Genomic DNA, 13803 nt, shown 5'->3' on the forward strand with positions numbered 1-13803 from the left:
GAAGAGAGAAATGGTTTTATCAAGGACAATCATTAGATGTTGTATCGTTCCATGGGTGGCCCAGTCGTCTAAGGCGCCGCTGTGCAGAGTTGCGTCCCTTGGGCATGCCAGAAACCTATGATTGAGGGTTCGAATCCCAGTTCGCCTCGATTATGTTTCTAGGTTTGTCAGCACAATACCCGTGCTCGTGGGTTTCACCGAAGTGGTAAACATCTAAGACCTGCATCACTTCGGGCTTTCCTCCCACATTAAGCTGACACGCTGTGATATAACTGGAATACTGTTAAAAGCGGCGTTAAACCAAACCCACTCACTCACTCACTCATTGTATCGTTCCATAAGTACATAGGTGTATATTTTACAAATAGATTGTGCATGCATGCTAACCACGCTGCTGTACAATCTAAGCAGATCTTAACTGGAATTCTTCAACATATGAAAGATCTTGGAAATGTAACCCATAATACGTTCTTAAAGATTTTTGATACAAAAATAAGCCAAATTTTGTTATATGGAGCAGGGGTTTGGGGATTAGAAATAATTGATGTTATAGAAAAAGTACATTTATATGCGAGCAAACGATTCCTTGGTGTTAAACCTAGAATGTTTAATCTAATAGCCTACGGAGTATGTTTGCAAAGTTAAAGACGATAAAAGACTGGATTAAATCAGTTAAAATGCCTGTAACAAGATATCCAAAGAAATGTTATAACATCCTATTACTCCATGATCAACAAGGACGGTCAGACTTGGCATCATCTGTTAAGCATCAGCTTTATTCATGAGGCTATGGTAATATATGGACAGAACAGGACACGTATATACCGGATCTTTCATAGATGCTTTTACCAGACCCTGAAAGATATGTACATTCAAAATTGGCATTTTTTTCCTTTTCAGTATATAATAAACTATCAAGTTAGTCCCTCTTTAAAACAGTTTCTGTGGAAAGCAATACTTATTTACTAAAAACCCTAAAAACATTTCGAATTGCAAGATTGAGATGTATTCACACGAACTCTTTATCGGGACGGGAAGATATATGGGGATCGTAACAGTACAGAGAATTTGTCAGTTTTGTTATTTAAACGGTTCTGCTGGCCATATATGTCACCTACTAACCATATATGGTACCTGCTAACTGCTATGTTTGTTTGTTTGTTGTTTAACGCCGCACTCAGCAATATTCCAGCTATGTAACGGTCTGTAAATAACCGAGTGTGGACCAGGCAATCCAGTGATTGATATCATGAGCACCGATCGACACATTTGGGATACGATGACATGCATCAACCAAGTCAGCGAGCCTGACCACCCGATCCCGTTAGTCTAACCATATATGGCAGCTGCTAACCATATATGGCAACTAAGGAAAAAAAAAGAATCATACCTAACAAAGGTGGCCTGCACGTGCCGTCTCAAGGAACGTGGGCGTCGCAGTATCACACCACAAAGTAAAGAACAGAGTCAAGTGTGAACTTACAAGTGTATACTTGCTCGTCAGTTTGTATCTACAGTCGTTGATAAAAGTTTAAATTTCCTTTGCAAGGTGATGCATTTGATATGAAAAGTCACTCGGGAGAGATTCTCTACACATTTAATGGACCTATTATCTACTAATTGTGCGAACATAAAAAACTTCTGTCTTTATTTCCCTGCATAGGAAATATGGTTATTTTATCATTGGCTGGAATTGATTTCAAAAGACGTGTTTATCTTCCCATTGATATAAGTATCCATGTATAAGGGACGTTCAATCGTTATTCATAATTTCCTGTTGGTATAGTATGATGAATGCATGTCCAAATATCGCCATTTTCTTCTTCAGAGAGATTCAGACATGAAATATGCCACGGGGCCTACTGATTCTTTCAAATGGCTACAGACGATCACAATTCTGCAGAAAAAATCTTTCATTCGATATCCCATGTTGTCCAAGTACGTGATTTACCAGAAAACCAATACGCCGCGCTGTGTCCTTCAAAAGAACCGCACTTCCTCACAGACAGGAAAGATTTTTTTAAGTTAATAAATTCAGTAGAGTTCCTTTGAAATTTGAGCCCCAACCCTTTTATCGATCGCCTGTAAGTAGAAATATTTGGACAATGTGGAAATATGTATAGAAGGGGGATTTATATTAAGTATCATCACATCGTATTTTAGTAAGAAATATGCAACACTGAAATAACAAACTCGAGGCAATGTGAACAAGGATATACATCATTGGCATGGTGGTCGTTACAAAGGAACATACAATGTAATACAGGTGACGTTAAGAAACGCTGGCGGTGGAGAGTGGGTGGATGGGTAATATGATAAAAACCCTGCGCATCATTTAAGAAAAGAGCAAAGTGCTTTTAGCAATATTCCAACAGTGGGGCACCAGAAATGGGCTTCACACATGGTACCCATGTGGAGAATCGAACCCGGACCATCGATATGACGAGCGAACGCTTTAACCACGAGGCTCCCCTACCGACCTGAAAGTTGTCAGCTGACTTTATTAGAATGAGCACAGGACATTTCATTTCAAGACTTAAATGTTTTGAACTCCAAATGTTTAGGTAAGATTAAATGTGACGAAATGCTGATATTAGAGCTTTTCATTAAGTGTTTTTGCTGATATTTGAACTTGTGCAACTATTTCACCAAAGCTGATATTCTTAGGAGATGAAAAAACAGACGGTACAAACTGTTTGTAAGTTTATCTTTGGTGATCGACTTGCTTTCGGTTAGATTTTATTTCACCAATTTCAGGCACGAGTGGCCCAGTCTGTATCATCCTAGGGGGCACGGGTGGCCCAGTCGTCTAAGGCGCCGCAATTCGCTGTGCAGAGTTGCGTCCCTTGGGCACGCCAGAAACCTATGATTGTGGGTTCGAATCCCGGTTCGCCCCAATTATGTTTCTAGGTTTGTCAGCACAATACCCGTGCTCGTGGGTTTCACCGAAGTGGCAAACGTCTGAGGCCTGCATCACTTCGGGCTTTCCTCCCACATTAAGCTGACACGCCGTGATATAACTGGAATACTGTTAAAAGCGGCGTTAAACCCAACTCACTCACTCACTGTATCATCCTAAGTCCAAATCTTGCAAGTCTAAGACAGAAACACATTTGGCGTGTGGTCACGTAGGCCCTTAATTTACGTCGCCCTTCGCCATTGTGTTTCCAGTTATAAAATGGGTCCCCGAATGAATGAAATGGTTATTAAGAGTATGTATACAGCAAGCATGGGATGTATACTCCCCATTGAGCTGAGAATGCAATTCCACGCACACCGATCTGTTAACCTTAGTAATAATAATATAGCGATATAGCGTGCCATGCTTTTGACGTGGACACGACGCAACATGAATAATTTATTATGATATAATTTTTATCACACTTTTCATCACATTTAAGACCCCCTTTTACCGAGTTCTGATTAAGGAGAGATAGAGTAGCGATGAATCGTTTGACCAACGTTAGTTTTGTTTTGCTACGGGTGCGACTGATTAATTCACACCGGGCACTCTTGTCTGAAATCACATGTGGCTTATACATAGTCTTTATCGGCATATGTTTTCCACAGCGTCGATGGGGGCACGGGTGGCCCAGTCGTCTAAGGCGCCGCAATTTGCTGTGCAGAGTTGCGTCCCTTGGGCACGCCAGAAACCTATGATTGTGGGTTCGAATCCCGGTTCGCCCCGATTATATTTCTAGGTCTCCTAGCACCATACCCGTGTTCATGGGTTTAACCGAAGTGGTAAACGTCTGAGAACTGCATCACTTCGGGCTTTCCTCCCACATTAAGCTGACACGCCGTGATATAACTGGAATACTGTTAAAAGCGGCGTTAAACACAACTCACTCACTCAAAGCGTCGATATTTCGTTTCACACTGACATGGCCTATAGACTGGATAGGCATTCAGCCTCCATATACTGCATCGGATGCAAGGAACTGGTTTGAGGTGAGATAAAATGGGGTTTGACGTTGCGTTCAAGATATTTGCACATATTTAGAGTCTTGTGCACGTGTATGTAATGCTGCTTGTACTAGTGCGTACTTATGTGGGTTTTATAGTGCTAGCCCAATGAGATACCATGCCGCAGTTTAACATGGACAACACACTCATGTATATTAAACTGACCCAGTCCTTGCTTTATCCCCTTAATGGGGAGGCAGGGTCATAACAAGTACCATATTTTGACGGGATTTTTGGTATGACGCAGTCGGGGATCGAACCGCCGTCCTAGCTCCGGACAGACGCTCTATCCACTAGAATTGATATGAACCATAAGTGCGCCGATCGTTAAATAGATTTACATACTTGGCCTTTTGCTCAGTGTGAAGTAACACCTCTCTCTCAATCACTGTCCATTCGGTAAACAGATCTACTAAGACGTTAATCCCTCGCGCTTGGTTCTCGGCAGACGACTTCCGGTTGAACAGGAAGTGGGTCAGACCACACGACGACCTTCCTGCATGGGACAGATTTAGCGAAAATATCCCCGAGGTATTTCTTTGCCGACATGGGAGTTTATCGCTAAGAAATGGATTGATTTCAGTACGAAACTGTTCTCAAAACACATTTCGAGAAAATGCTATGATGGAAGCGCGGCATTTGTTATCTCTTTATAAGAATGAGACACGTTGAGATCATAAACAAACCATCGAAGAAAAACTAACAGAAAACCCATGACATCCGTCTTGTCTTCTGATGATATAGAGCAGCCGTTGATCGGAGAGCGTGCGGCTGTCAGTTACATATGCATTTACTTATCATTTATGAAGGATTAGGTAGCCGTCTCCGCGCACCTCCGCTGTAAAACAGGCTGATTTGTTTGTTTGTTGTTGTTTAAAGCCGCGCCCAGCAATATTCGAGCTATATATCTGTAAATAATCGACCAGACCATCCAGTGATTGATATCATGATAATCGATCTAAGCAATTGGGATACGATGACATGAATCGACCAATTCAGCGAACCTGACCACCCGATCCGGTTAGTTGCCTCTCACGACAAGAATGGATTGCTGAAGACCTATTCTCTACCCGGATCTTCACGGGTCGTAAAATAGGCTGACGCGGACACCATCGTCTGTTGGCCGAGAGTACCGACTCCTGGTCCTGGCGGTCGTTCGCGTCTTCGGGTTTAATTAAAGTTAGAGAAGCAAATATTGTTGGATTGTGAGTAACCCCGTCATGAGAGACTATTGTTTTACGCCACAGTCAACATCATTCTCTCAGTCGTCTAAGGCGCCGCGATTCGCTGTGCAGAGTTGCGTCCCTTGGGCACGCCAGAAACCTATGATTGTGGGTTCGAATCCCGGTTCGCCCCCATTATGTTTCTAGGTTTGTCAGCACCATGCTCGTGGGTTTCACCGAAGTGGTAAACGTCTGAAACCTGCATCACTTCGGGCTTTCCTCCCACATTAAGTTGACACGCCTTGATATAACTGTAATACTGTTAGAAGCGGCGTTAAATCCAACTCACTCACTAATGAGAAAGGAGTGAGTGAGTATGGTTTTACGCCGCTTTTAGCAATATTCCAGCAATATCACGGCGGGGGACACAGCAAATGGGCTTCACACATTATACACATGTCGGGAATCGAACCCGGGTTCTCGCCGTGACAAGCGAACGCTTATACCATTATGCTACCCATCCGCCTCTTAATGTGGAAGGAAAGCTTGAATCCCGTTGCTGAAACACGCACGGATGACAAACCAAGAAACCATAAAATGCAAATCTGGAATTCGAAATCACGATCATCGGATTCTGCACAACGATTTCCTGCGCCTTAGCCGACTGAGCCAACCGTGCCTTTCTCTCGTATTGTGAATCACAAAGACCTAAATCGTAAACCATACGTCTTGGGTTAGCCTTCACATCGGAAGGTGCTACAAACCAACTGGCAAACAAACATGAGACACGCCACGTCGCGTGTATCGATTATCTCGGGACGTCCAGAAAGTAAGCATCACGACGAAGATATCAAGGTGCAACGAGGGTGCCCAATGTACAGACAAACAGTCATCAGTGCTAATAGGACTCGCGTCGGTTCTCGCCAAATGACGCGCCATGTCTCAATGATCTGTGTTTGTGTCCTTAGTTCAGATGGGTGTCACACTAAAGAGTCTCATCAACGGCTAAAGGGCACGGCGTTCGAGCGTTTTGTTTATGATGTATTGATGCAGCCCTCCGCCAGATCGGGCTCTGACTTGTTCACAGGGGATACTCGTTTGGTGGATGTGGTTTTCTATTCCTTGTTTATGCAGTAATGAGCTTCATGGCTGTAAACGCTTCGCTGTACAGGACAGTACTTTGATGCACAGAAGAATACTTTTTACAAACGTGTCATATAGATGTAATGTCTTGACCTTCGGGACAATGCCCTAGCAATGCTTCGTCCTTTCAAACTAAGCAAGATCGGAAGTATTTATTTGTCAATTTTACATCCGGGAACATACACTGCGTCATACACAACGTCTGAGATAAAGAGCTTGTGAATAAGGTTTCAAACCTTTATCATTTCCTTTGCCGAGGTCTGTTTATGAAATATACATGAAGAAAAATCGAATTGACTTGGAATATCATAAATATATAGAGAATCTCACCCGCGTGTCTTTTGATATCAAAAATAGCATGGTAAAAAGCTGTAGACTTTACATAGATAAGATGTGAGTTTATATCTATAGATAAATGCACTAACTCTAACAAAATTAATATATGTGATGTCCTGTCGTTTCATTTTAATGTCATGTGATATATGTTGACGAGCAAAAGATCTTTGGGATGGTTTTTTTTATTGGTAATTTGTTTAAAAAATGTTATTTTGGTATGACATATCGCCAACTGACCCTGAGCTGGTATGTAACTAAAGTTAATAGATAACTGGTCTCTGGTGTACGTCAAAGCTTCTCCGGTCACTGCTGCCTCGCTACCCTGGCTGTCCGTCGGTGCATTACCATGTCGTGATGTAAGTGCACTTGGACCTGCTAGGGACTGTCTAATGCACATTTACAGTGTTATATAGTAGGGCAATGAGATGATGGATATAAGCTTGTAAAAACCACGATCCTTCATGCAGATGGGGCTAAGCTTGCGTACAAGCAACCTATTGTTGATGGTGATGGCGTTTTTAAATGTCAGCCGTTTTGTCTTGCGCAATTGTTTGAGGCCGAATAGTCGATCGGACCTTTCCGTGACCTTTCGACTCTTGTCGTGATTTCCTTTACATGGTTTATCTCAATTTGATATGAGTGAGTATGGTTTTACGCCGCTTTTGCAACAGTCCTGCAACATCACGGGGGGGGGGGGGGGGGGTGTTACAGGAATGGGCTTCACACATTGAACCCATGTGGAATCGAACCCGGGCCTTCAGCGCGATGAGCGAACGCGTTAACCACTAGGCTACCTCGATGCCCTATTTGGATATGAGTACATCAATGATGATTTAATGGTGATAAAACATTTATTGATTCATATACCAACAAGTTACAGGTCTTTACAGTGTTGTCACTACCCCTAGTGTACAGTACATACAACCTGTGCACTCAAAAGAACTCACTCGTCCGATGGTAGATGACCAGATGGTGGAACCACGAATACGTACAAACACCCGAAACACAAGTGTCAAAACGTGTGGTGTTGTCCTGGCCAAGTGACTTAGTTCAAATGTGCCTCTGTTCACCCAGCAGGGAATGAGTACCCGAAATAAGAGGTGGATGTAAAATCCCTCAAGCGCCCGTGTGCAGCTTTGGTGGTATACTCCCCAGGGAGTTGAGAATGATAACTGGAATGCAAACGGATCCACTGGTCGGGGAACAAATAAAACTGCATTTGTGCAGATACTAGTACCTGGATACATGCGGTATCATGTGTTTAAAATGTAATTATGGCAATCTAGAAGTTAAAAATAACAGAGAGAGGCAATGTTCCTGTTTAAGACAAGGCACCAATAACAAGCATGAAATACTCATATCCCCCGCCAATATGACATGTCCGGATGTGTGCAATGCATTAACTCCAGAGATCTTTGTTCACTGGACCTTTTTGTTTCGATCACGAACGTTGATACTACTAAATTTCGTCTATCCGACATACTCGTTAATCCGACATAATCATATGCAACCACCGATGTCGGATTAACGGGACTTGACTGTAGAGAGTATGGTTGACAAGAATATATACAGTATAGGAGGTAGTGTTTATACAGTTGAGTAGGTTTAAGATGCAGTAACACTGTTGTATTTGTAATGAGTTGTGTTATTACTTAAACAATAATCAGAGAAGTAAGGGAGTTCTTACTTTACTTAGAGATCAATGAGAGCAGGGGTCACCATGAGGTGTACTGAGAAGTACAGCACCAATCATCTGATGATCTGAGTAGTAGACTGGAGTCCGGAATGCCATAGCACTGGCATGATCAGTAAACAACAAGTCCAGTGTAGCTCAAAGATACTGAGTTGGAGAATGGATGAGTTGAGTCGTTTTCCACACATTAAAGAAATCAGTTTTTCACTCAGATCACAGTTGAGATCCCCAGTAACTAGGACATGTTCACATTCATGCTGCTTGGAGAGATCCTGTAGTTTCTGCATGAAGGTTGTAAGTGAATGCGACAACCGTGTCCATGACAGTTTTGGAGGAACATACACACAAGCAATGCAGAACTTTCCAACAAGAAAGGAAATGTATTCAATACTGCGATATGACATTACATCACATAGCTGACATTGTTCTTGAAACTTGTTAAAACATACACAGCAATACCATGTGTAGTGTCTCCTGGTTAGACTTGATATCCTGGCAGGTCTCTTTCACTGTAATTATTGTTGTGTGTTTCTGTGAAACACAAAACATCAAGCACACCATCAAACGTATCATTCTTCACATTTTCGAAATGAGCACTGAGGGATCGTAAATTCAAGTGAGCCACCTTGAGTCCATCACCATGAATGTTCTCTACAGGGTGTGTCCTGGTGAACAGTCTTTCATTCCACAATCTAGTCATCTCATCTAATGCATTTTTGTTTAATACAATTTTGTGTTCAGCAAAACCTACAAGTTTTAGGCCTTTCCTTGATTTGACCCTAATGAGCATCGTATACACTTGACCAGGCTGGGATTGATAGTTGCAAGATAGTACTTGTTACCCTTCCTGACGCTCGGTATTCAGGGGATAAAACAAGGACCGGTCATGTGCTATGTTAGCGCTTGAACACGACGTTAAACCCACTTCCACCTCGCCTGGACCTAGACTGGGCACCCGACAATGGAGGGCAACCCAACGTGATCTGAAACTTTTACACAACAGACACATGTAATGGTGTTTTAAAGACTTGAATCAAACTTGCCAGGGCTGCTAATTTTCCCGATGGTAGCCCTCCTTTAAGGCAATTCAGATTGTTTATTTGTTTGTTGTTTAACGTCGCACTCATCAACATTCCACATACTCGGCGATATGCCGACGGCCTGTAAACAATCAAGTGGGAACCCGACAAACCAGTGATTGATAGTATGAGTAATGTTTCGCGCCGTCAAGGCACGCAATCAACCAAGCCACCGATACTGACAACCCGAACCATGTATTCGCCCAGTACGACAAACACAGGTCGCTGGCCACGGGGGCCTATCCTAGCTCGGACCGTGAAGATCCGGGGTAGAATAGGACTGCAGCAACCCATGCTTGCTATGAAAGGCGGCTATGCTTGCCGTAAGAGGCGACTAACGGATCGGGTGGTCAGGCTAGCTGACTTGGTTGATGCATGTCATCGTATCCCAATTGCGTGGATCGATGCTCATGATATCGATCACTGATTGTCTGGTCCAAACTCGATTATTAACAGAATGCCGTCATATAGCTGGAATATTGATGTGCGTGTTTGTGTGTGTGTAGGTCCTTGTCCTTATCCTCAGAATACTGAGCGACAGGTAGGTTAAAATATACTATATTTTAACGTCTTTTGGTGTGGCACGGCCGGGGGTCGAAACGCCGACAATTAATTCGCCTGCGGAACTCAAGTTACATGCTCTAGTTTCAACTGGCAATGACTGCTTTCCCTAATCACATAGACGTCGTCTCAGATTCACATAGGTCACTAATTACAACGTCTAGACATAGACGGAAATAGACCTTGACGGCATGGCCATGTTTATCTGATGATGAGAACAGTGCTTTATGTACTTCCTCAATGGAACTTCTGGTCGGAGAATTTTAGAATTACGTCACTGTTTGTAAAAATGACGTCAGGGACTGGTGGTGTTACATAGTTTGCTTTGAACGAAGACTAGTTTGTAAATTTTCAAACGGGATCGTTAAAATGTTAACTGACAATGGATCACATTTACGAGGAAGGGTAAGAACCTTGTCTAACATTCTAATTGTGTTCATGACAAACCATTTGTCAAGACAGAATAGGGTAGCTTTAATGCGGCAACACACTCAGAATTTCAGAGAATAAGCCAAGAGGAATTAGATTATTTGACAGAGTGAACGAATGGTGTAAGCCCCAAACAACTTCCCTGCCTGACCCAGACTCGAATATGCACTGTTGGAATACTACTGACTGCATAAAATAACATTCACTCACTCTCCACCCGTGAAGATCCAGGGTAGAATAGGTCTTCAGCAACCCATGGTTGCAGTAAATGCTTGTCGTAAGAGGCGACTAACGGGATTGGGTTGATCAGGTTCGCTGACTTGGTTGATGCATGTCGTCGTTTCCCAATTTGCGTGGATCGATGTTCATGATGTCAATCACTGGATTGTCTGGTCCAGACTCGATTATTACAGGCCGCTGGACTATTGTTGAATACAGTGTTTTAAACATAAAAAAACAAACATTCACTCTCCACAATGACCCTCTGAATTTATCTCAACAACATGGTGTAGTTGGAAGTATCATAAGATTGTTGTGTTATGTGATTCTAAAAATCGCACTATACTAAATAAGGTGAACAGCGTTGATTCTGTCTTTGAGTATATGTTGCAACACAGTTGTCTCCCTTAGGCGTGTCAGAAACTGATGATCATGAGTTTAAATCCCGGTTCGTCCTGATTACGTTTCTAGCTTTGTCCGCACCATACCTGTGCTGATGGGTCTAAAACCAGCATCACTTCGGTCTTTCCTCCTGCATAATGCTGGCATGCTGTGATGTAACTGAAATCTTGTTCAAATCAGTGTTAAAGCAATACCACTCAAACAAATCAATAATTATGTGTTCTTTTATTTCAGAGTGCTTACAAGGGGCCTGTTGTGGAAGAATGCGGCTGCCATCTTGCTGTTCCATCCACTGCCACTCCCCTGACATCCGGGTCCTACTTGCTCTTCTAGTGACCACTGACATTCTTGCTTCTCTCATTTCGGTATAAAAATTGAAACATAACTCATTTCCATATTTGGTAGTCGTTCAATGTAAGAAAACTATCTGTAGCCAATCATTCATCAGTATGCAAATTGCGTCTCCTTTGTACAAGTAATGTGATGTGTTTCAGTTTTATTTGTATGTATACATTTGCCGCATCCCATAATTATCTGGAATAAAACATTCCATTTGTATATGAAACTTCTGTTGTCTTTAATAATGTGTGAATGAATGTTTCTATAGAATCGCTGTACACAGGTGCCTCCCTTGGGGGTGCCAGAATCCAAGCTCCTCACAGCGATAGGCCGTTCGCGGAGCTCTCTTTACTACGACTGTAAGGAAGGTGTCACGCGCTGGGAATGGTTGGTTGGTTGGTTTGTTGTTTAACGCCGCACTCAGCAATATTCCAGCTATATGACGGCGGTCAGTAAATAATCCAGTCTGGACCAGACAACCCAGTGATTGATATCATGAGCATCGATCCACCCAATTGGGATCGATGACATGCATCAACCAAGTCAGCGAGCCTGATCACCCGATCCCATTAGTCGCCTTTTATGACAAGCACAGTCACCTTTTACGGCAAGCATGGGTTGCTGACGACCTATTTTACCCCGGATCTTCATGGGTCCCACGCGCTGGGAAGAACCTTGTGCCCGAATCATGATGGGACATTCAATTTCTGGCACTGGCGCTGATTCTGACACTGGTTAATAGTGGAGTAAAGTCTGAAATTATACAAATCTGAGACGTTTACCACTTTGGTGAAACATACCAACATACCAACACTGATAGATTCTTCCCAAGATCAAGGATTGTAGCACAGCTAAGGGAGCTAACTCTGCACAACGAATTGTGGCGTCTTAGACGACGGGGCCACAAACAATATGACAGCGATCTATAAATGCTCGAGTCTGGCCCCGACAAACCTGTTAGTGGGAGCAGGAACAACCTCCAAGGCTAGGGTAGAAACTTTTGTTTGCATGTTGTTTAACGCGGCTGATCACATCCTAACAACAATCTTATGGCTATGGTGAATGTAACTCACGTACATCAAACACATACTTACGATAAACATCACTTTGTAGGACAGTCCCGGTAGCGACTAGGCTTTTTCTGTGGTTAAACAAGACTACAACTTTGTGTATACTACACTGCCTTCCTCTATCAATAACATGGGACACAAAAACAGGGTGCAAAATTATACTCTACGGAGGAAAAAAAAGAGCCACAAGGCTATCTAGTTCAAGGTCATTACACTTCAACCTATTTTGGTACACATATCTTTATCATAGTACTTTGAAAGAATTCGTTGCAAAGGAAAAGAAAAAACATTTTTGCAACATCGTTTAGGACAACAATGTTGAGTACAAATAGTGATGTCTTCGACAAACTTGGACCCTCTCTTGGTCATTGCATTCACACAAGGTTACAACCCTCTGCCAAGAGGTTCTCAAGAACAAGATGAGATACGGTGAGATAGCTTTAAAGTAGTCCATCATACCCCTGAAGATCCACGTTAGAATAGGTCATCAGCAACCCATGCTTGCTGTAACAGGTGACTATGCTTGTCATAAGAGGCGACTAACGGGATAGGCACTGCACGACAAGAGGGACGACTTTAACTTTCCAATAGTCAAATTTCTCTTTATGTCCCGCAATATTCCTGCAGCTTCAGCTCCAGTTTTTGCAAGAGGAGATTAACAGGATCGGGTGGTCAGTCTCGCTGATTTAGTTGATGCATGTCAGCGTATCCCAATTGAGTAGATCGATGCTCATGATATTAATTATCGATATGATATCGATTATTTACAGACCGCCATCATATAGCTGGAATATTGCTGAGTGTGGCGTTAAACTACAAACAGAATGTAGACCATCAGTCCATCACCAAAGAGACCACTGATTGAAGTGCTGCAGGTCCTTGCATCCAGGTCCAAGCAATGGTGGCTTTGGTTTGATTATAAAGAATACTGGCCAGATGACCATGGACAGTTGCCTGCTTGAACTACTTTTGCTCCTCCTATACCATCCAAGCAACAACCTCTCCTAATGTAGCTGCAACAGTTTCTTTTCGAAAACCTACTTTTTGCCATTGCTCCCCAATGTATAGAGATATTATTATGAAACATAGTAGGCTAGTGCGCAGTGGGGTCTTACATATTGCCCATGACACCATTTTCCCTTTGGCTACACAAACTATCAGGCTGTTTAGCTTGAAGCCTTGAATCAAGGTCAAAATTCATAACACTGCAAATCAAATTTAATTACCGGTATATTGCAACACAAATCTCAATGCAATTTGAAAAAAGATATCCAATCAATAGCCATAATGGGCTGTTTCTAAATATGATCGCTGCAAATATGTTTATAATCGGATCAGAATTCCATAAGCACCATTTTAGCGGCACTCTAGTTGGGATCATTAACACAAACTTTTAATGATTC

At 42.6% G+C, this 13803-nt stretch overlaps 1 long non-coding RNA gene across 1 annotated transcript in view; it reads left to right on the plus strand.

Annotated features, from left to right (window-relative positions):
* Positions 1 to 11543, plus strand: part of LOC139474967 (uncharacterized) — a 59405-nt gene extending 47862 nt beyond the window's left edge. Inside the window, exon 3 of the long non-coding RNA XR_011654005.1 lies at positions 11226 to 11543. This is a non-coding gene — a long non-coding RNA (uncharacterized lncRNA). The remainder of the gene's footprint in view (positions 1 to 11225) is intronic.
* The last annotated feature ends 2260 nt before the right edge of the window (positions 11544 to 13803 follow it).

Source organism: Haliotis cracherodii, unplaced genomic scaffold (assembly GCF_022045235.1).
Source record: "Haliotis cracherodii isolate W230 unplaced genomic scaffold, xgHalCrac1.p SCAF_3, whole genome shotgun sequence".
NCBI lineage: Eukaryota > Metazoa > Mollusca > Gastropoda > Lepetellida > Haliotidae > Haliotis > Haliotis cracherodii.